General features: G+C 37.0%; 1 long non-coding RNA gene across 2 annotated transcripts in view; it reads left to right on the top strand.

Moving 5' to 3' along the window:
- Positions 1-19,532, top strand: part of LOC150067273 (uncharacterized) — a 31,029-nt gene extending 11,497 nt beyond the window's left edge. For both annotated transcript variants that reach the window (XR_016539535.1, XR_016539534.1), the window contains exons 2-3: positions 8,203-8,295; positions 19,431-19,532. This is a non-coding gene — a long non-coding RNA (uncharacterized LOC150067273). The remainder of the gene's footprint in view (positions 1-8,202; positions 8,296-19,430) is intronic.
- The last annotated feature ends 1,092 nt before the right edge of the window (positions 19,533-20,624 follow it).

Below are 20,624 nucleotides of genomic sequence, written 5' to 3'. Positions count from 1 at the left end.
TCCCATACTTTCTGCCTCCCTCTCAAAGGCTGTGACTGTGCTGTAGCTTTTCTTTTTATTGTATCTGTCAGTCTCACATGTATTTGGATCTTACAAAATTTATTGGGGCCGAAAGTTTGGCCTAGTAGTAGAGTGCTTGCTTAGCATGCGTGAAGCCCTGGGTTCAATTCCTTGGTTACCACATATATAGAAAAAGCCGGAAGTGGTGCTGTGGCTCAAGTGGTAGAACTCAGCCTTGAGAAAGCCCAAGGACAGTGCTCAGGCCCTGAGTTCAAGCCCCAGGACTGGCAAAAAATAAATAAAGAAAATTTGTTGGGTTCCTCTCTACAACTATCTTCAATTTCAGTACTTTGCTTTTGTTGTTGTTGTTGATGATTATGGAGCTTGAACTCTGAACTTGGGGCCCGGGCGCTGTCCTTGGGCCACAGAACCCCTTTCCAGTTTTCTGGTAGTTAAATGGAGTTAAGAGTGTCATGGCTGGCTTTGAACTGTGATCTTAGCCTCCCAAGTAGCTAGGATTATAGGTATGAGCCACTGGTACCTGAATTCAATACTTTGCTTTTATGGTTTTATTCCTTTTTTTATGTATTAATTTCATTATTATTATCATTACGATTATTTTACCATACTAGACCACAATCCCTGCCCAATGAATTATTTTTATTTCAATGGAATAGCTGAAGTATTTTGAGAGAAAATTTATATTTAGCCCACCATCTTTTATTAGGTCTTATATTAATAAGATTTTTCAAGCTTTTTAAACAGATTCAAAAACTATCAAACTTTTTTGGTTGCTAATACAGTTATGATAGTATGTTAAAGTACAGTTAAGTCTCTTCACTGTTGGTTTGTATACATGTTTGTGTCTTTGTGTAAGTTAATCTGTACTTTTTCTGTTTGATCTTATGTTGTCATCTAACTTCCACATATTAAGATTCTCTTGCCATTTCTGGCTTACTATTTGGAAACTGAATGCAAGTATTTAGAAGTTTTGAAAAATAGTGACTGCTCCTGAGAATGGCATTTCAGCTTAAGTGCATGACCCAGGAGGCATTTTAATTTATGTAGAAGTTGTTTCTTAAAATTGTATCTAGGTAGGGAAAGTGTTATCATTCTTTTCCATTTGTTTCTGTGCTACTAGTATGATAGCTGCCTTGCTTAGTTAGTATTTTGTCCTTTATTGCTTTTCCTTCTGCCTTGTTATTATTGGCACTTCGAAAGGTGAACTTGCTTAGCAAGTTTATTGAAGGCCTTTTTATTTCTTTTTTTTTTTTTTTGGCCCCCTTCTCTCTTCTCTTTTCTGGCCCCGCTCGCTCCGGCCCCCTCTCGCTCTGGCCCCGCTCGCTCCCGCACGCTCCGGCCCCGCTCGCTCCGCCCCGCTCGCTCCGGCCCCGCTCGCTCCGGCCCCGCTCGCTCCGGCCCCGCTCGCTCCGGCCCCGCTAGCTCCGGCCACCACTCGGTTGGGCTCCGCTTGCTCGCCTCCGCTCTCTGTCGCTTGTTGCAGTCTCGTCTCTGTCACTTCCGGCTTGGTTGTGTCTCGTCTCTGCCACTTCCGGCTTGGTTGTGCATGTGGGATACCGAGGAATCGAACCCGTGTCCTTGTGCATGCTAGGCAAGCACTTTAACCGCTAGGCCAAACTCCCGGGCCCTTTATTTCTTTCTTTTATCTTGTACTGTTGAAAATTTCATTAAAGAATTTCAATATTGCTTTAAACTTTATTTTCCCAGAGTTCTTTTCTGAATATTTAGGTTCCATACTAAATGGTCTTAGAGTAGTATTCTAAACAAACATTGGTAAATAAATTTAAATGTATCTATTTCTTTCCCCTTGTATCATATTGCTACATTTGTCCTTAATCTGGTCCAGTATTCTACAGCTGTAATTTTGACTATTGAAATGTGAATCTTTTGTGATTGAAAAAGTTATAATTCTCCTGCAATCAGAAGTTTTTACAATCCAGATTTTAAAAAATGCTGACTGCTTTAAAGTTGAAATCCTGTCAGAAGGTCTGTGATTTGAAAGGCTTAACTGTCCATATTTGGCCTGATTACATAAGGTATTACAGAACTTACATAGTAAATACATCTTTGAAATTTAAAGTAGTTTAGAGAATAAAGCAGCTCTTAGTTTTTCTTTCAGTCTGAGAAGTCAAAATTGTAAATATTTTGTAATGAAGGGAACCAGTTAATACTTTATGAACTTTATTTTCTATCAAAGACTTGATTAGAATCTAGAGATTCTATTTAATAGTGGCCATATGTTTTATCTTTTCAAAGTATTCTGAGAATTTCCCTTTCAGATATGTTATTATGATTAATTTCTTTCTTGACTGATTGATTTCATTGTTGCTTCTATTATGCTTACAGTTTTGGTCCTTTTCAAAAAACATTCCTGAAATTTTATCTTGAAACATGAAATTGAACCTTAAATACATATAATTTTTATGTGTTAGTGAAATATCAATAGTGCTATTAAACAAAGAAACTATATAGGAAATATTTTCAGTATTTTCAAAGACATATCTGTAAAATTGTAACTATTTTCCTGAGGATTTGTGATTAGGATAGAGAATTAGAAGAATACAAACCTGTCACTACAGTGGAAAAATTGCTCTTTTAAAGACAGAGGTTCAGAGCTGAGTGCTGGTGGCTCATGCCTGTAAGCTTAGCTAGTCAGGAGACTGAGATCTGAGGATGCAGAAAAATATATATTCATTAGGGGCCAGGAACATGACCTATTGGTAGAGTGCTTGCGTAGGAAGCACGAAGCCTTGGGTTTGACTCCTCAGTACCACATACACAGAAAAAGCTAGAAGTGGTGCTGTGACGCAAGTGATAGATTGTTAGCTTTGAAAGCTCAGAGACAGTACCCAGTACTTGCAAAAAGAGAAATAAATAAATAAAAAGAATATTCATTAAGCATATTCTCATTTTCATGTTGGTAAAGTATTCTTTTAGGAATGGCTTTCCATGTAAATTATCTCCATAATTGCTAAGTTTTGATAGTTACACTTAGCAAAAGTATTAGAAACTTGATTTTCATAGATCCTGTTTGAATTGGCACTTAAAAGTGTGATTAACTATCTTGTCTACTTACATTATAAATGAAAGATGATTAATATATTGTTGGTTGTAAATTACACCTAGAATTTAAAACCCAGGAACAATTAGGCTAGAGTTATGTATTCAGGTGCTTCTTTTTTTCATACCCCAGTTAGAAAACCATCAAAATATGAAGAGATTGTTTTGGGATTGAATATCAGTAACAAAACTGAATAACTACTTTGAATTAACTTGAAATCTTACATGTTGAATTTTATATATTAATAATGAACTCTCTACATAAGTAATGTATTCTGTACTTGTAGGAAACTGGGTAGCTTTTGCCATACTTAATAAATTAGAAACATTTTTTCATTAATACAAACAAGGTTCATATTTCCTTAGAAGCTAGTTTCAAAAGAAGCAAAAATTTATATAGACTGTATGTGAATTTTAGCTCTAAGTTAAAATATCTAACTTTAAAAATAGATACTTAGCTGGGTGTGGTGGCTCATGCCTGTAACCATAGCTATTCAGGAGGCTGAGAGCTGAGGATCATGGTTCAAAGCCATCCCAGACACTAAAGACCATGAGACTCTTATCTCCAGTTAACCACCAGAAAACTGGAAGTAGCTCTGTGGCTCAAGGGGTAAGGTGGTAACCTTGAGCTGAAGAGCTCAGGAACAGCTGCCCAGGCCTCCAGATTGACCAAAAAAAAAGTTGTTGGTGAAGGAATTTTCTCCATTTTAAAAATAAGCAGAATGAATAAATATTTACAGACTTTGTACTATTACTGGCATTTTTTGACTTGCAGTTTAGAAAATATTATTATAAAGGTGATATACAGAGAGGTTACAGTTAAATAAATCAGGTGTATTTCTTTTTGGACAAAGTGACCCCTCCCTTGCTCCCAGCCAGTTTTCTCCTCCTGTCCCCACATATAAGTTGTATAGTTCATTTTCAACATAGTTCAGTGAATATCACTGCTGCATTTGTTCACTGTCTTTCCATTTCTTCAACCTCCCTTATCCTTCCAAAGGCAGATGAATGAACGGAATCAACTCTTTTGTAAGAGTTGGCTTAAGTATTGGTTACATTGCTATTTATTATATACTGTGTAGTGAACCATGGCTAGATTTAATGCTGAGCACCAGTTCCATTTGGGTTGTACTCTTTGATGAAGACTTACTTATGTTTAAATAAAATTTTTACAAAAGTTATCTTAAAAATAATATTTTAAAGCCAGGTGTGGTGCCTCACACCTGTAATCCTACGTACTCAGGAAGCTGAGATCTGAGGATCAAGGTTCAAAGCCAGCCTAGGCACAGAAGGACCTGAGACTCTTATCTCGAATTAACCTCTAGAAAATGGAAACTGGGGCTTGGTTCAAAGGTAGGGTGGTAGCCTTGATCTGAAGAGCTCAGGGACAGCGCCCAGGCCGAGTTCAAGCCCCATGACCCACCAAAAAAAAATAATATTTTATTGGTATTATTAAGGTGTTATACAGAGGAGTCACCATTTCAGAAGTCAGGCCATGAGTAATTTCTTTTTTGGACAATATCACCCCTTCCTTTGCTCTCCTCCAGTTTTCCCCTCCCATCCCTGCACACAGTTGCAGTTAATTTTCACATAGTATGTACTGAATACCATGACTGCATTTGTTCCCCCTCCTGCCCTTCATTTCTGTTCCCCTCTTTCCTCCTCTGCAAAAGTTATCTTAATTTGCAGTATACATAACTGCATAGCTTTTGTATAAAGGTGCTATGCTTTATAGAAATATATAGAAATATATCTATATTTTTGTCTCAGATGAGCTTATAATCTGATTCAGTTGTGTTTTGTCTATTGTACATGTGTTAGGGCATGAACCTTGAGCCTTGTGTTCGACTTTCTTCTAGCTCAGATTTCCTGTTTGCAGCTGGTGCTCTACCATTAGAACTATGCCTTCAGCTCAGCATTTTGATAGTTAATTAAAGATGGACTCATTTGGACTTTTTAGGCTGGGTTGACTGCAGACCATGACCCTTTGGATCTCAGCCTTCTGAGCAGGTAGGATTATGGGCATGAGCCACCAGTGCCTGGCTCATTCTAGTTTTTGTTTTTTGTTTTCAGGTACTAGGCTTTGAACTCAGGACCTCATTCTTTTTAGGAAAATGCTTTACTAAGCCATGCCTCTATCATGTCTTCTTTTTTTGGTGATAATCTTGGAGCTTGAGTGCTGTCCCTAAGTTTTTTGCTCAAGGCTAGAGCCACCATCTCTAGCAACTTAAACTCAAGGCCCGAGTGCTGTCCCTGAGTGTTTTTTGTTTTTTTTTTCTTTTGGCGGGGGTGGGGGGGCGGGATGGGACATGGGGTTTGAACTCTGGGCCTGGGTGCCATCCCTGAGCTCTTCAGCTCAAGGCTACCACCCTATCCCTGAACCTGGGTTTTGTCCCTGAGCTCTTTAGCTCAACCTACTGCCCTACATTTCCCATTTTCTAGTGATTAAATGGAGATAAGAATCTCACATTCTTTAGTGCCCAGGCTGGCTTTGAACTGTGATCCTCAGACCTCAGCCTCCTGAATAGCTAAGATTACAGGTGTGAGCACCTGGGCACACCCTGCTTGTTCCTGAATTTTTTGCTCAAGGCTAGCACCATCATCTCTATCTTTACTCTGCCCAGATGGAGTTTCTGAACTTTTCTGCCCTGGCTAACCTTGAAGCTACAACCTTCCCAATCTCTCCTTCCAATCAGCTAAGATTACAGGAATGAGTCACTGTACCCCCGTATGAATTCAGAAGAGGTCTCATGAACATTCTCTAGGCCTAGCCCCAAACTGCAATACTCCCGTTCTTAGGTCTCCCAAGTAGTGAGGAGCATAGGCGTGAGTCATTGGTGTTGACTTGTAATGCTTTTGCTTTAAACTTCCAGAAATATCCTCATTTGTAAGAAGCAAGCCATACTTTAAAAAAATGCTTGTTAGTGCCTTTTTAATAATGATTCTGAGGTTCCAAAATGATATTACAAAGTGATTAACTTTAATAGACTTGAGTGCAAGTCACTATGCAAGGATCTGTCATTCAACAGTAGGCTGGCAGATGGGCTTTCTGGCTTTGTTGAGATAGTATGTGGGGGAGCAGAGTAAAATATGAATTGCACAATTCACTGTGTAATCTTCTTTGTGGAAATTGTTAAGAGGAAGAAATATAAGCTGATAGAAGAATTTGTTGACCTAAAGAGGGTTGGGGAGCCAAGAAAGTGACTTGAACTGAGGGGGAAAAGAATATTTCTGGCAGAACATCTTGTTTAAAGATCCTGGAACAGCAAGGAACTTGGTCTTTGCTAGGAACTGAAAGAGTTCACTGTGACTGGAAAAAAAAAATGTGTTTAAAAAAAAATGAGAGGGTCTGGCAATAACAAGGCTCCTGGGTTCAATCCCTGACCTTGGCTGGGTTTACTACATTCATGCATCACCATACCTGGAATGTATGTGTAAATTTTTTAAAGAAGTAAAACTAACATAATACTGTTTAGATCTTTTCAGCAGAAGTTAGGGAGGTCTTACCTAATACATAATTACAAAATTGATTTTAAAGGATATTTTCCCAATATTTTCTTAGAATAGTAAATACTTTGAAAAATACTTCATAGTTTAAAATGCAGTTATAAAAAGAAAATTTTAAAGTGAAAATCTCAATATAATAAGTTTATTTTCTACATTTATAAATATTTCATCAACACATTGATGTATAATATATGGGTCAAACAAAGCAAAAGTTAGTAAGGTGTCTAGATGTTCTAGCTCCTTGAGTCTTCATATCCTAGGTACTCAGGAGGCTGATGGTAGTGCTTGAAGCCAGCACTGGTGGAAAAGTTTGTGAGCCTCTTATCTCCAGTTAATTAATGAAAAAGTTGGAACTTAAGGTGTGACTCAAGTGGTAGAGCACCAGCTGTGACCAAAACCCAGCTGAGCAAGAGTTAAAGGCTCTGAGTTTTTTAAGCCCTTGAAAGTGCTGTGTGTGTATGCACATATATACACCCTCATGTATTCAAAGAATTCTGCTAGGGTTTTAGGAGAATAGTTAACTGGGGATTTCTTTTTTTATATTTTTTTCATATATTTTTATTGTAATTAATAGAAGGGTTACATTATATTCGCCGGATACATGGTGCATTAGTTCACATACATTGATACCCTTTCTCATACCCATTTCCCTCCCCCCACTCCAGCCCCTCATCTTGTTTTTATCCCTTCCCTATCCGACTTCAAATAACCAAATATACATATATACGATATATCAGATAACCAGAAGTATGGTAACAATATGAGATAACCAAGGGACAGCAAAAGAGATGAGAGATAACATAATAGTACATTAAGGACAACAATCACTCATTATATGGCTTTTGTTTCTATATCATAGAAGTCCTTTCATTTAATGTCATTGTATATAGTCTTATGAATGTATGTTTTGCTCTATTGTAAATCTCTGCTAGGAGAGCCCAAGGTTTTTACTGATTATGACAAATGAGGGAAACCATTGAGCCTATGATCCTTTGAGTCTGGCTTACTTCACTTAATATGATTTTTTTCAAAGTCTTTCCATTTCCTAACAAATGGGGTGATGTCATTCTTTCTGACAGCAGCATAGAATTCCATTGTGTTTAAATACCACATCTTGTTGATCCACTCATCAACTGAGGGACATCTGGGTTGGTTACATATCTTTGTTATGGTAAATAGTGCTGCAATGAACATCATTGTACTAGTGGATTTAGTATGTCCTTGTTTCTGGATGATTGGGTAAATGCCAAGTAGTGGAATTTCTGGGTCATAGGGGAGTTCTATGTTTAGTCTTTTGAGGAACTGCCATACTGCTTTCCATAGTGGTTGAACGAGTTTGCACGTGGGGAGATCTTTTATATATTGATTTTCAAAATAATAATCATTAACATTCTGACTTTTAAAAACAAAAGCTTTTTAATTTCAAGAGTGCAGTGAGAGCTGTACATGAACCAAGTCCATATATTGCTTATATACTATATTCTTTTGGGTAAAAACTATGGCTAATGTCCATATGTATATGAGGATGTATATATTGTTTTCTGCAGTGGCCAAACCATAATAGTGTCACAATTTCTTACCATACTCCATTTTTGTATCTGCTTCTTTTTGTAGGAAGAAACATTAGTCTTGTTATTTACACCCCTTCACAGCAACAGCAAGTTTGCATAATTAAGGATTATGTTTCCAATACTGTGAAAACCCAAGGTATGTGTTAATGAACAGTTAAGGACATTATCACTCGCACCATGCTAAGTGCTGATTTAGGGGATATAAAAACAACTTGGACCCTCTTGTTGAATTCTCAAAAGTACAAGGAATATTTTGAGGAAGAAAATGGAAGATAGATAAAGAATTTTTTTTTTTTTTAATGCCAGTCATGGGGACTGAACTCAGGGCCTGAGCACTGTCCTTGGTCTTTCTCAAGGCTAGAACTCTGCCACTTGAGCCACAGTACCACTTCCAGCTTTTTTGCTATATATGTGGTACCAAGGAATTGAACCCAGGTCTTCATGCATGTTGGGAAGCACTTTTACCACTAGGCCCAATTCCAGGCCCAAGAAATGTTCTTTTCATTGAACAACACTTGAGGAATTTTTTTAGTTGCATAGCAAGAGTAGAAATTTTACCTCTTCCAATGACATTTATTCCAGTTACCCTAGGAGAAGCTGCTACGGAGTGGAATAATATAACTGATTTTTAAAAAATATTTATTAAAAAGAAGACGCCAACTTAAGTAGCATATTGAAATGTGAGTTTGTCAAATTCAAAGTACATAAAGGCCAGGAGTTTGGCCTGGTGGTAATGTGCTTGCCTAGCATACACGAAGACCTGGGTTTGATTCCTTGGTGTCACATAGATAGAAAACTCCAGAAAGTAGTGTTGTGGTTCAAGTGGTAGAGTGCTAGCCTTGAGAAAGCTCAAGAACAGTGCTCAGGCCCTGAGTTCAAGTCCCAGGATTGGCAAAAAACAAACCAAAACAAAATGCCCCAGTAAAACTCGGCTTCTGTCTGAATTTAAATGCAATTATTCAATGTTCTTGTTTTTGCTATCTGTACTGTATCCATACTCCAGATACTGTTTGGTGCCTCATTGTCTATACTTAACAAAGTTTCTAAAGAGAGTGATTTTTTTAAAAAAATTGCTCCATTTTTGGACTTTTGTGTTGGCAACAGAGTTTGGCCTAGTGGTAGAGTGCTTGCCTAGCATGCACAAAGCCCTGGATTTGGTTCCTCAGTACCACATACATACAAAAAAGCCAGAGGTGGTGCTGAGGCTCAAATGGTAGAGCTCTAGTCTTCAGAAAGCCCAAGGCCAGTGCTTAGGCCCTGAGTTCAAGCCAGGACTAGCAAAAAGTAAAAAGAATATATGACCTGTTGCCTGTACTTTATTTGTATTCTCTTACTAGTCTTTGTTTAGCTTTTTTTCATTCATCCTTTTGATCTGAGCTTAACTTTGATTTCCTAAACTTCATTTCCTATGACCTTATGTAAGACTTGTTTCTTTGGTTTTCCAGAAGGTAGGAGACTGCTGTAGGAAAGTGCTTGGTACACATGGCACTCAGCATGAGGCTAATGGATGTCCTGGGGAAGGCAGATGGATAACCAGAAAGTTAGAAATACAGTGTCATTGTTTCTGTATTTTAAGAATGTAGAGGAAACAACCAGAAGATTGGAGGTTCCCCCTCCTCCATTTCTGTGTTCCTATCTCTGTTTCTCTGCATCTCTGTGTCTGTCTGTGTCCCTCTTTCCCCCCCTCCCCTCTTTGTCTCAAGCCAGTCCTGGATCTTGAACTCAGGAATTGGTTGATGTCTACACTAAGAATTCTTTCTGTAAGTTATCTTGGTTTCAGAATATTTTTTCAAATGTAGGAAAATACTACATATTTGACTACAAAATGTATGGTTTACTGCAACCAAATTTTTTTCATATATTTTTATTGTAATTAATAGAAGGGTTACATTATATTTGCCAGATAGAGGGTACATTAATTCACATACATTGATACCCTTTTTCATGTCTTGGTCCCCATTTCCCTCCCCCCCCACCCCTCATCTTGTTTTCCCCCCTTCCCTATCCAATTTCAAATAACCAAATACAAATATATCCAATGTATCAGATAACAAAGTGAGATATTGTAACAATATGAGATAATCAAGGGACAGCAAAAGAGATAGAGGTAACATAGTACATTAAGGACAATAATCGCTCATTACATAGCTTTTGTTTCTATATCCTAGAGGTCCTTTCATTTAGCATCATACTATATGGCCTTATGTATCTAGGTTTTTCTCTATTGTAAATCTCTGCTATGAGAGCCCAAGGTTTCTACTGATTATGACAAATGAGGGAAACCATTGAGCCTATGTTCCTTTGAGTCTGGCTTACTTCACTTAATATGATTTTTTCTAAGTCTTTCCATTTCCTAACAAATGGGGCGACGTTATTCTTTCTGACAGCAGCATAGAATTCCATTGTGTTTAAATACCACATCTTGTTGATCCATTCATCAACTGAGGGACATCTGGGTTGGTTCCATATCTTTGCTATGGTAAATAGTGCTGCAATGAACATCGTTGTGCTAGTGGATTTAGTATGTCCTTGTTTCTGGACAATTAGGTAAATCTGCACTCATATTTTATTACTTGTCAAACCTGTGTACTCAGTGTGCAAAGGATTTTTTCCTGTCATCTTTATAATTCTAGGTTTAGTATCTCTGTATGTTGACATGTAACGTGATACAAATACCTTTGTTATAAGAATCGTTGCATTGTATATACTAGTCAGTTTTCTTCTCCTGGAAATACTCTGAAGTTGCCTGAGGACAGGAATGAGATTTAATGGCTTATGGTGTGTTCAGAAACTAGGACAGTGCTTTCTATATGACTAAAAGTAAATTATACTTGCTGAATGTGTTTTTGTAAATTTATTTGTATGGCCATGGAGATTTAATTTTTTTTTATTGTTACCATAAAGGTAATGAAAAAGGGATTACAGTTACATAAGTCAGATAAAGAGTACATTTCTTTTTGATCCATGCACCCCTCCATCAATCTCTCCCAATTTTTACCTTCCATCTCCATTCACAGTTGTATTTTTTATTCTCAACATAGATGAATGTGTTTTAACCATTGCAAAGTGACATGTAATGAACAGTGAGGCAGCAATAGATATTTATGGGTAGTGAATTTTATACAATGAGTGTACTCAGTGGCTTGTCAAAAGATGATGGGAATTATATGTTGATTTTTTTTACATTGCTAGAATCTGTACAGTAGTGTTTGTTTTTTTCATAGAATTTAGACTAGCATTCTGGTTTTCCTCTGGGGACCAGTGCCAGTGATAGAGTTTTGGCTATACTTTGCATTAATAATACATATTTACAAACTAACAGATCAAGAGAATCTTTGATCTTTAGATTATTTTTCTTGTGTTAGTATTAGTACATATATATATTTATCTAAAATAATGGCTGTATTGTAAAAATTTAATATTAGTTGTGAAATTTGAAGGCATAAAAAGCATTTTGATTCCTTTCTAGTTCATATTTTAGATAATTTGTTGGGTTTTACTATCCTAGTAGATATTCATTTGATAAATGGAAACTAGGTTATAATGAGTTTGTTAAATAGATGCTCTGTATGTACATTGATGTGTAGTTGTTTTTAAGAAGCTGTTTCTTGGGGCCGGGAGTCTGGCCTAATGGTAGAGTGCTTGCCTAGCCTACATGAAGACCCGGATTCGATTCCTCAGTCCTGCATACATAGAAAAAAGCCTGAAGTGGTGCTGAGGCTCAAGTGGTATTGCTCTAGCCTTGAGAAAGTCCAAGGACAGTGATCAGACCCTGAGCTCAAGCTCAGGATTGGCCAAAAAAAAAAAAAAAAAAAAAAAAGCTGTTTCTTATTTTATTATCATTAAGTTGTACAAAGGGGTTGTTATTTAACAAGGCCGTTTATGAATATAATATATCTTGATCAGTGTCAGCCTGTTCAGCATTCTCACTCATCCATTCCCTACCTACCCCTTCACTCATTCTTCCTAATTTGTAGGATATACAGTAGATTTTTGACTACATTCTTTCCTTCTCTTCATTTTGTCTACCTCTTTCTCCTTGACCCTACCCTACCCCTTTTGAGTACCTGCATCCTGGTGTTTTATTTTGTTGAGCTTTGACTTTGCCTTGATACACTATTTGAATTCTCCCTTAAATCTACTGTATTTCAGTTAATACATTCGTATACACTTGCATACCTCCCAACTAATTTACTTGTAATTTTATAAGCTAAATCTAGCTTCCACATATAAGGGAAAACATGCATCCTTTGTTTCTCTGGGCCTGATACTTCTCAGATGAAGAAGTTAAAATGGCCAGTAGACACATGAAGAAATGCTCAACATCTCTAGCAATAAAGGAAATGAAAGTCAAACAACATTGGATTCTACCTCACCCCAGTCAGAATGGGCCATTATCAAGAAAACAATATTAGATGTTGATGAGGATGTGGCTGAGAGGGAACTCTAATACACTGTTGGTGGAAATGTAAACTTGTTCAAATACTCTAGAAAGCAATATGAAGGTTCCTCAGAAACTTTAAACCCAGGGCCAGGAGTTTAGCCTACTTGATACAGTGCTTGCCTAGCATACATGAAGACCTTGGGTTCGATTCCTTGGTACCACAAACAGAGAAAAATAAGCTGGAAATGGTGCTAAGGCTCAAGTAGTAGAAGCTCTAGCCTTGAGAAAGTCCAGGGACAGTGCTCAGGCCCTGAAATCAAGCCCAGGACTGGCAGAAAAAAAACCCCAAACCAAAAAACCACTTTAAACGCAGAACTACTCTGTGATCCAGCAGTTCTACTCCTGGGTAGACATCTATCCAATATCCAAGAGATTACACACCAGGAAACAGTAAAGCCACCAGTAAAATCATGTTCATTGCTGCATTTCTCACCATAGCCAAGATATGGAATCAGCATAGGTGCCCCTCAGTGTATGAATTGATCAAGTAAAGGTGTTATTACTCATCTGTCAGAATGATATTGTACCATTTATAAAGAAATGGAAAGATGCTTTAATGAGAGCTTTATATGTACAATTTTTAAATTTATTTATTGGAGACGAGACAGTGTTTTTTCAATTACCTCTCTGCTCAAGAGTAATCAAGACAAGTGGACCATCTATCCTCCTTCCCCTGCCCCCTCCCTGTCATCTTTATATCTTTTAGGACATGTTTTCTTTTCTGAGACTTGGTTTTATTAGTTCAGTATGTTCTTCTTGGCTGAATGTCTTCCTCAAACTATGTATCTAAAGTTTTACCTAATGTTATTTGATAACCTAGAACCATACACTACTTCTAGCTTACCCCTTGTCCATCAGTGTCTTAGCTTTTGGCTTGTCTCTTGGTCTTCCAATATCATGTCCATTCCTCTTGCTTTTCTTTTGTTATTGTTATTAAAACAATTACATTATTCACAGGTGCTAAAAGATACTGAGGCACATATGTTACACTAGTTTGTAAATTTTTTTTTGTTTTGTCTATATAATGCTGAGAACTAAAGCCAGTATCTTGTTAATACAATTAATGGTGAGCTACATCTCTTTTCTTTATTATATTTTATTGTTGAATAGAGGGGTAACAGTTACATTCGTCAGGTAGTGTGTACATTACTTCTTGAACATTGATACCCCTTCTCATGTTGTTTTCCAACTTTCTCTCCCCTTACCACCCCCCCCATTCATCTTGTTTTTCCTCTTCCCTTAGTGAGCTACATCTTAAGCCCCTATTTTGTAATGATTTTATTTTGTTATTGTTGGGGTAATATATAGAGGGGTTACAGTTACATCGGTCAGGTAGTGGGTGCATTATGTCTCGAACATTACTACCCCTTCTCATGTTTTTGTCCCCCACCCCCATCCCTTCCCAATTATCTTGTTAGCCCACCCTTCCCTTCTCTATTTCAAATAAAGAAATAAAATGTATATACTGCAATCATTTTTATGATATTCATTTGAATAGCTTAATTAAGCAATGCTTTTTCTGTCAAAATGCTTGAGTGGGATGCTGGTATTAGCTTGATATTTGTATAACTGTAATACTTTTTTTTCTTTTTTTCTTTTGCCAGTCTTGGTATGTGAACTCAGGGCCTGAGCACTGTCCTTGGACAGGTTTTGCTCAAGGCTAGCATCTGCCACTTGAGCCACAGTACCACTTCCAGCTTTTTTCTGAGTATGTGGTACCGAGGAATCGAACCCCAGGCTTCATGCATGCGAGGCGAGTACTCAACCACTAGGCTACGCTCCGGCCCTGTAATTAAATTGTACAAGATTTAACCTACTATAGAATTTGTAGATTAGTTTAGACTAGCTAAACCAAATACCTCTCCCCCCCCCCCCTTCTAGTTCTGGGACTTAAACTCAGGGCCTGGGCACTGGCCTTGAACTTTAAGGCTAGAGCTCTACCACTTAAGCCACAGCACCATTTCTGGCTTTTTCTGTGTGTGTAGTACTAAGGAATCCAGTTAAGCATTCTACCTACTACTAGGCCACACTCCTGGGCCCAAATCTTTTTTTTTTTAATAAAAATTTAAATAAAATTAAGATTATTGCATTTAATCTTAGTGATAAGTGATATGGGGATTGTTATATTACAGTGAAAAAAAGATTATTCCTTAAGTGTTTACCATATTCAGTGAACAGGACTTCTGATTTTGTTAGTGTGCATTCTAATAAAACAAACATCTGTGGCATACTGGAAACTATAAACCAATCTTGTATAGGCAACCATCATTTATTCAGTATAGCCTAATTAAGTTGTTTTCTTAAATGCCATGTGTTAGAACTGCTATAAGCTGTACTTAGTAGGGACTCCTTTTCCTTATCTCTGTTGCTAACACAAGAGTCCAAAAATGGAGCAATTTTTTGAAAAAGTGATTTTTCTGTTTAGAAACTTTGTTAAGTATAGACAGTGAGGCACCAAACAGTATCTGGAGTATGGATATAGTACAGATAGCAAAAATAAGAACAATCTTTTATAAGCTTTGAACTTATCTAGTAATTGCATTTAAATTAAGACAGAAGCCCAGTTTTACCATGGCATTTTTTTTTTTGCCAGTCCTGGGGTTTGAACTCACAGCCTGGGCACTGTTCTTGAGCTTTCTCAAGGCAAGCACTCTACCACTTGAGCCACAGCACTACTTCTGACTTTTTCTGTGTATGTGATACCAAGGAATCTAACCTAGAGCTTTGTGCATGCTAGGCAAGTACTCTACCACTAGACTATACTCCCTGCCCATGCCCTGGCAGTTTCAAAAAATGAGCCTTTAGGCTGCTGGCATATGGTATAATTTTCCAAAAATGTTATTAAACTTCTTTTGTTATAGAAGCAATATGCTCTCATGACAGGCAAAAAGGGCTAGCATGCGGCAGTGGCTTACCCCTATAATCCTAACTACTCAGGAAGCTGAGATCTGAGGACTGCAGTTTGAAGCCATTCTAGGCAAGAAAGTCTGTGAGATTCTTATTTATAACCCCCCCCCCACACACACAAACCCTAACATATGCACATATGTGTGTTTGCACACACACAATATGTTTTCATTTTCCCAGATCTATTATTACTTAAGACTTTTGTCTTTTAGGATTTTTTTTATTAAGCAGTGTTTCTCAGCTCCTCACAAAAATGAGCAGTTTATTTCACTTATCTTTCATTCTTATTTCCTTTTCCTACTTTTTAGTCGTTTTGTGATTTTTTTTTCTGCTTTGAATATATTTCCTTTGCTTTTTTTAAGATAGCATGATGTAGAATAAACCTGATCATTGAAAACTAGACAATAGGATTCATTCATTTACTCATTTTACAAATATTGAAGTAATATAGGGCCTTGAACTTATGTTGGAACTCTTTGTATAGATTTCCAAGATCCTTTAATTTGGTCCTATGATTTTAAATTATATTTACATTATGTTCTGATTCCCACTTTACATTTCTAGCCTGGTTTCTCTGTTTCAGCTCATAGTTTCATGCTCAACTTTTTCCTTGATATCTTCATTCAGAAAGGGGTTACATCATTTTGTGACATGTGATATAACTGCTTCCTAGTTTTTCTTCTTTCTAATGATTGGTATCCAGTGTATTGAATGAAAACTAATTAGAAAATTATTAAAGCTAACTATTGAAAATTTATCAGATCATGTTTGTTGCTTGAAGAAAACAAATTACTGCAGAAGCCAAAGAAAAATGAAAAGGAATTAGATACAGGTAATTTCACTATCTGGAAGCAAGGAAATAGGATGCTTTTCTGTGAAAATAAGATGGGTTCAAGTTTGTCGTTGGTGCTAATGACATTGCTAATTGGCATTCCCAACTGGGTAGCTAACAGGGAAACATTTTGTGGTTAGTGCAAAAACTCATGTTTGACAAAGTCCATGTGTCCACTGCCATGAGAGGATCTGCTTTTTTACTTTCCAGATATTGTGAAATGCATTACATTAGTCAAATGTAGATCACGTTTAGAATTTCAGAGGCAACAGTATTTTTGCCAAGTGAAATTTTTATGCTCTTACCTTTGTTGATAAACAGGAAATTACCGAAATCAGTGAGAGTGAATGGTTAAATGCACCTAAAATAGTTAAGAAATGAATATATGCTCACTGATTGCTATAGTTAGGCTTCTACAGAAAAACTGAACAAGTAGGAAGGATGAATATGTATGTATAGAGAAACAAAGAGATACGATTGATTATTTTAAGGAATTGGCACATGACATTATTGGGGGTAGCAAATTCAACATTTGCAAGGCAGACAGGTAGAAACTCAGGGAAGAGTAGATACTGAAATCTTAATTTAAAGGCAGTCTAGAAGCAAAATTCTTTAAGGATAATCTCAGTTTCCTTTTTCTATTTTTTTTAAAGCCTTCAGCTTATTGGATGCCACCCACTCACGTTATGGCGATTAACCTACATTACCCTGAATGTTAATATGACTAAAAATATACTTTCTTAGCAACATAGTTATATTTGGTATTTGATTGGTATTTGACTCAACATTATAGCTTTGCCAGAGTCACAATAAAATTAACTATCATAGTCCATCCCTTATCCACGTGGTAGCCAAATATATCTCCTTAAACTATATTAGTTCTGGGCTGCGTTGTGTTTCTCCCTCCTAGTTCTAAGGAAATCCTAACCCCTGACATCTTAGAATAGAACTGTATTTGGACATAGGCTGTTTAATAAGTGGATTCTGATTCAGTATTTCTGATGTGCAGTGGCTATGCTTTTCATGAGCCCGTTGGACAATGCTAGAAATAGCTCGGGAAAAGTTGCCCTGATGTAGAATTGGTCCCTTTGTTCATTTGACCATTTAAGGTACTACTCCACTGAGACAACTGTGTGATAATCACATGTCAATTAGTAAATATTTCAGGCTTTCCTCTCTCTCTCTCTTTTTTTCCATTGGTTGGCCATAGGGCTTGAACTCTGAGCCTGGGTGCTGTCCCTGAGCTCTTCAGTACAAGGCTAATGCCCAAGCACTTGAACCACTGCGCCACTTGTTTTCTGGTGGTTAATTGGAGGTAAGAGTCTCACGGAGCCAGGCACAATGGCTCACATATATAATCCTGGCTACTCAGGAAGTTGAGATCAGAGGATCCCGGTGCAAAGCCGGCCTGGGCACTAAAGTCCATGAGACTCTTACCTCCAATTAACCATCAGAAAACTGGAAGTGGTGCTGTGGCACAAGGGGTAGGGCGGTAGCCTTGAGCTGGACAATGCCCAGGCCCAGAGTTCAAGTCTCATAACTGACAAAAATAAATGAGTCTCACAGTCTTTTCATGCTCCAGCTGGCTTTGAGCCTCAACCCTCAGATCTCAGCCTTCTGAGTAGCTAGGATTATAGGCATGAGCCAGTGGCACCCAGTGCTTTTCTCTTCTTTTTCTCCTTAACAACACTTTAAAAATGTAAAAATTATACTTAAATTGTGCACTATAATTTGCTGATTGTGTATCTCCCTAACTTAAAAAAATGTTTTTTTTTTAAATAAGAATCACTTAAGTGAAAATTGTATTGAGGAGTGCATTTTTCCAGAGAATAGGGTTAAGAAAAGCACTGCATTTATTTTAATTAAAAGTTTGAATAAAGACAGGAAAACATTGTGACATCTCAAGCAGAATCTTGTGTATTACATGCCCGTATGCGTGCGCACACACAGATGAAAACCACTGGGTTCTGGTTTTCTCCTTGTATGTACGTATGAAGACAGGGGAACCAAATAAAGAATTTCAATATGTAAATTACTAAGAAGAAATATTCCAGGAGAGGTAAAGGACATTAGTATTATGGCATATGTAAGTAAGGAAGAAGGGGGAAGTGAGTTAAAAAGAATGGTACATATGAGAGGAGAGTATATGAACTGAGAAAGGGCTTCCTATTGATAAGGAGTCTTTGAGCAAATGGACAGTGGAAGGACAGGACAAATTCTTTTTTTCTTTGTCAGTCCTGGGGCTTGAACTCAGTGCCTGGGCACTGTCCTTGCACCTATGTGCTCAAGGACAACACTACCACTTTGAACCACAGTACCACTTCTAGCATTTTCTGTGTTTGCGGTACTGAGGAATTGAGGCTTGTGCATGCTAAGCAAGCACTCTACCACTAGGCCACAATCCTGGCCCTAGGACAAATTCTTTTTATTTCATTTTATTGTCGGAGTAATGTATAGAGGGGTTATAGTTACATTTGTCAAGTAGTGGGTGTATTACTTCTTGCACGTTGATACCCCTTGTCATGTTTTTGTTCCTTTTTCCCTCCCTCCACCCCTACCAATCATCTTGTTTTCCCCATTTCCTTTCCCTATTTCAAATAAACAAATAAATGTATATATAAAGGTAACAAAGCCAGATACAGTAACTACATGAGATTAACCATAAGGGGGAAAAAAAAGAGAAAAGAAATAACATAGTACAAGAACAACAATCACAAAGATATCTTTTGTTTCCATTCTTAATATGGTAGAAAAGCTTACTACCATTATATGCTAGAAGGGACTACCTTAAAAGTTTAGATAGAAACCATACACAAAAGTGTGAGGACATAGAGGTTTGGAAATTTGGTTTTAACTAATTATATTTCATTAATAATAAGTAGGTCCAATGGAATATTTTTAATGTTTTTTCAAATTGTGGATATCTTACTAGGATATCCTGATCTTAGCTATCCTTTTTAGTAGAATACTTTTCCTTCTTAGCCATCACCATTTTACCTTCTAATATACTTAAACTATTTTATTATACTTCACAGTTTTTCACCTTTCATAATTTTGAATCAGTCTTAATTCATATTTCTTCTTTTAGGGTTCCCAGACTTACGGGATGACTGAACGTTGATGAAAAGAGCATAAAAACCTATCTTCTTCCATTATGGAGGCAGGTTTAGCAGATGGAGAACCTGACCGAACTTCGGTGAGTAATTCAAATATAGCATCGTAATGAACTATATCATCTATGCTTGTAGACTTGTTGATATGTTATGATTTTAATAAAACATATTGAAATCAAACTTAGTGTATCTTCAAGCCAAGTGCTGGTGGCTCATATCTATAATCCTAGCTACTCAGGAGGCTGAATTCCCAGAGTAATGGTTAGGAGCCGGCCTAGGGAAAGTCAAGAGACTCTTCATCTCCAACTGGGCAGCAAAAAGCTGGAAATGGATCTGTGGCTCAAGTGGTAGAACACTACTAGCCTTGAGAGAAGAAGCTTAGTTGCTGATTTCAAGTCCCAGGACTTTAAAAAGCATTTAAAAAATAAAGATAATACTTAAAATTCCTATGTTGATAGAATTGCAGATAAAAGGTTTATTGGTACACAAACACAAACCAGACAAGTTTGGCTGAGTTTTGCTCTCCTTCTGGTCTTTTTACCTTCTCATCTGTATTTGTCAGGCATTCTGAATTAATAGTTTGTGTTTATTTTCCCTAAAGCCTTTTTGTATTTAGTGAAATCAAAGAAAATTAATAATAGAGGAAATTAAATCCCTTCAAATCTCAAATTGTAGCTATGAGCAAGCACAGTGAATGATACATTAAAAATATTTAAAAACTAAGAGCACTTGCCATGTTTATTCTTTCTGTAAAATTTCTAAGATTGGATAAATATTGAATTATATTTAGAGATAAAAATATAAATTACCCAGTAGATTAAAAAAATTACAACTGAGATAAATTCAATGATGATCTGTCCTCGCATAAAAAAGGTTTTGCTCCAAAATGATATCGCTTTCAATCCTTTTACTGTGTGGTGAGCATTTCCATTAAATATTGGCTTATAGACTATTAGGAATGGTTCTTTTAGCTAAAGTAAGGGTGCCTTTCATTAAAATTTAATCAAGTAGTAGTAGTCTTTGTTGTGAGATGTCACATTTATGTTGTCACAATAAAGCAGAAACCAACTTCATTTTGGTGTAGAAAGTCTTCATTGTATTGAGTCCTTTGTAAATCTTAATTTTGTGGATGTCCTTTGTGTTCAGTCTCCAGTGGAAGAATGGTGTAA

This window comes from Megascapheus bottae, chromosome 2 (genome assembly GCF_031878675.1).
Source record: "Megascapheus bottae isolate mThoBot1 chromosome 2, mThoBot2.hap1, whole genome shotgun sequence".
NCBI classification, from domain to species: Eukaryota; Metazoa; Chordata; class Mammalia; order Rodentia; family Geomyidae; genus Megascapheus; species Megascapheus bottae.
This window is presented reverse-complemented; position numbering and strand designations above follow the sequence as displayed.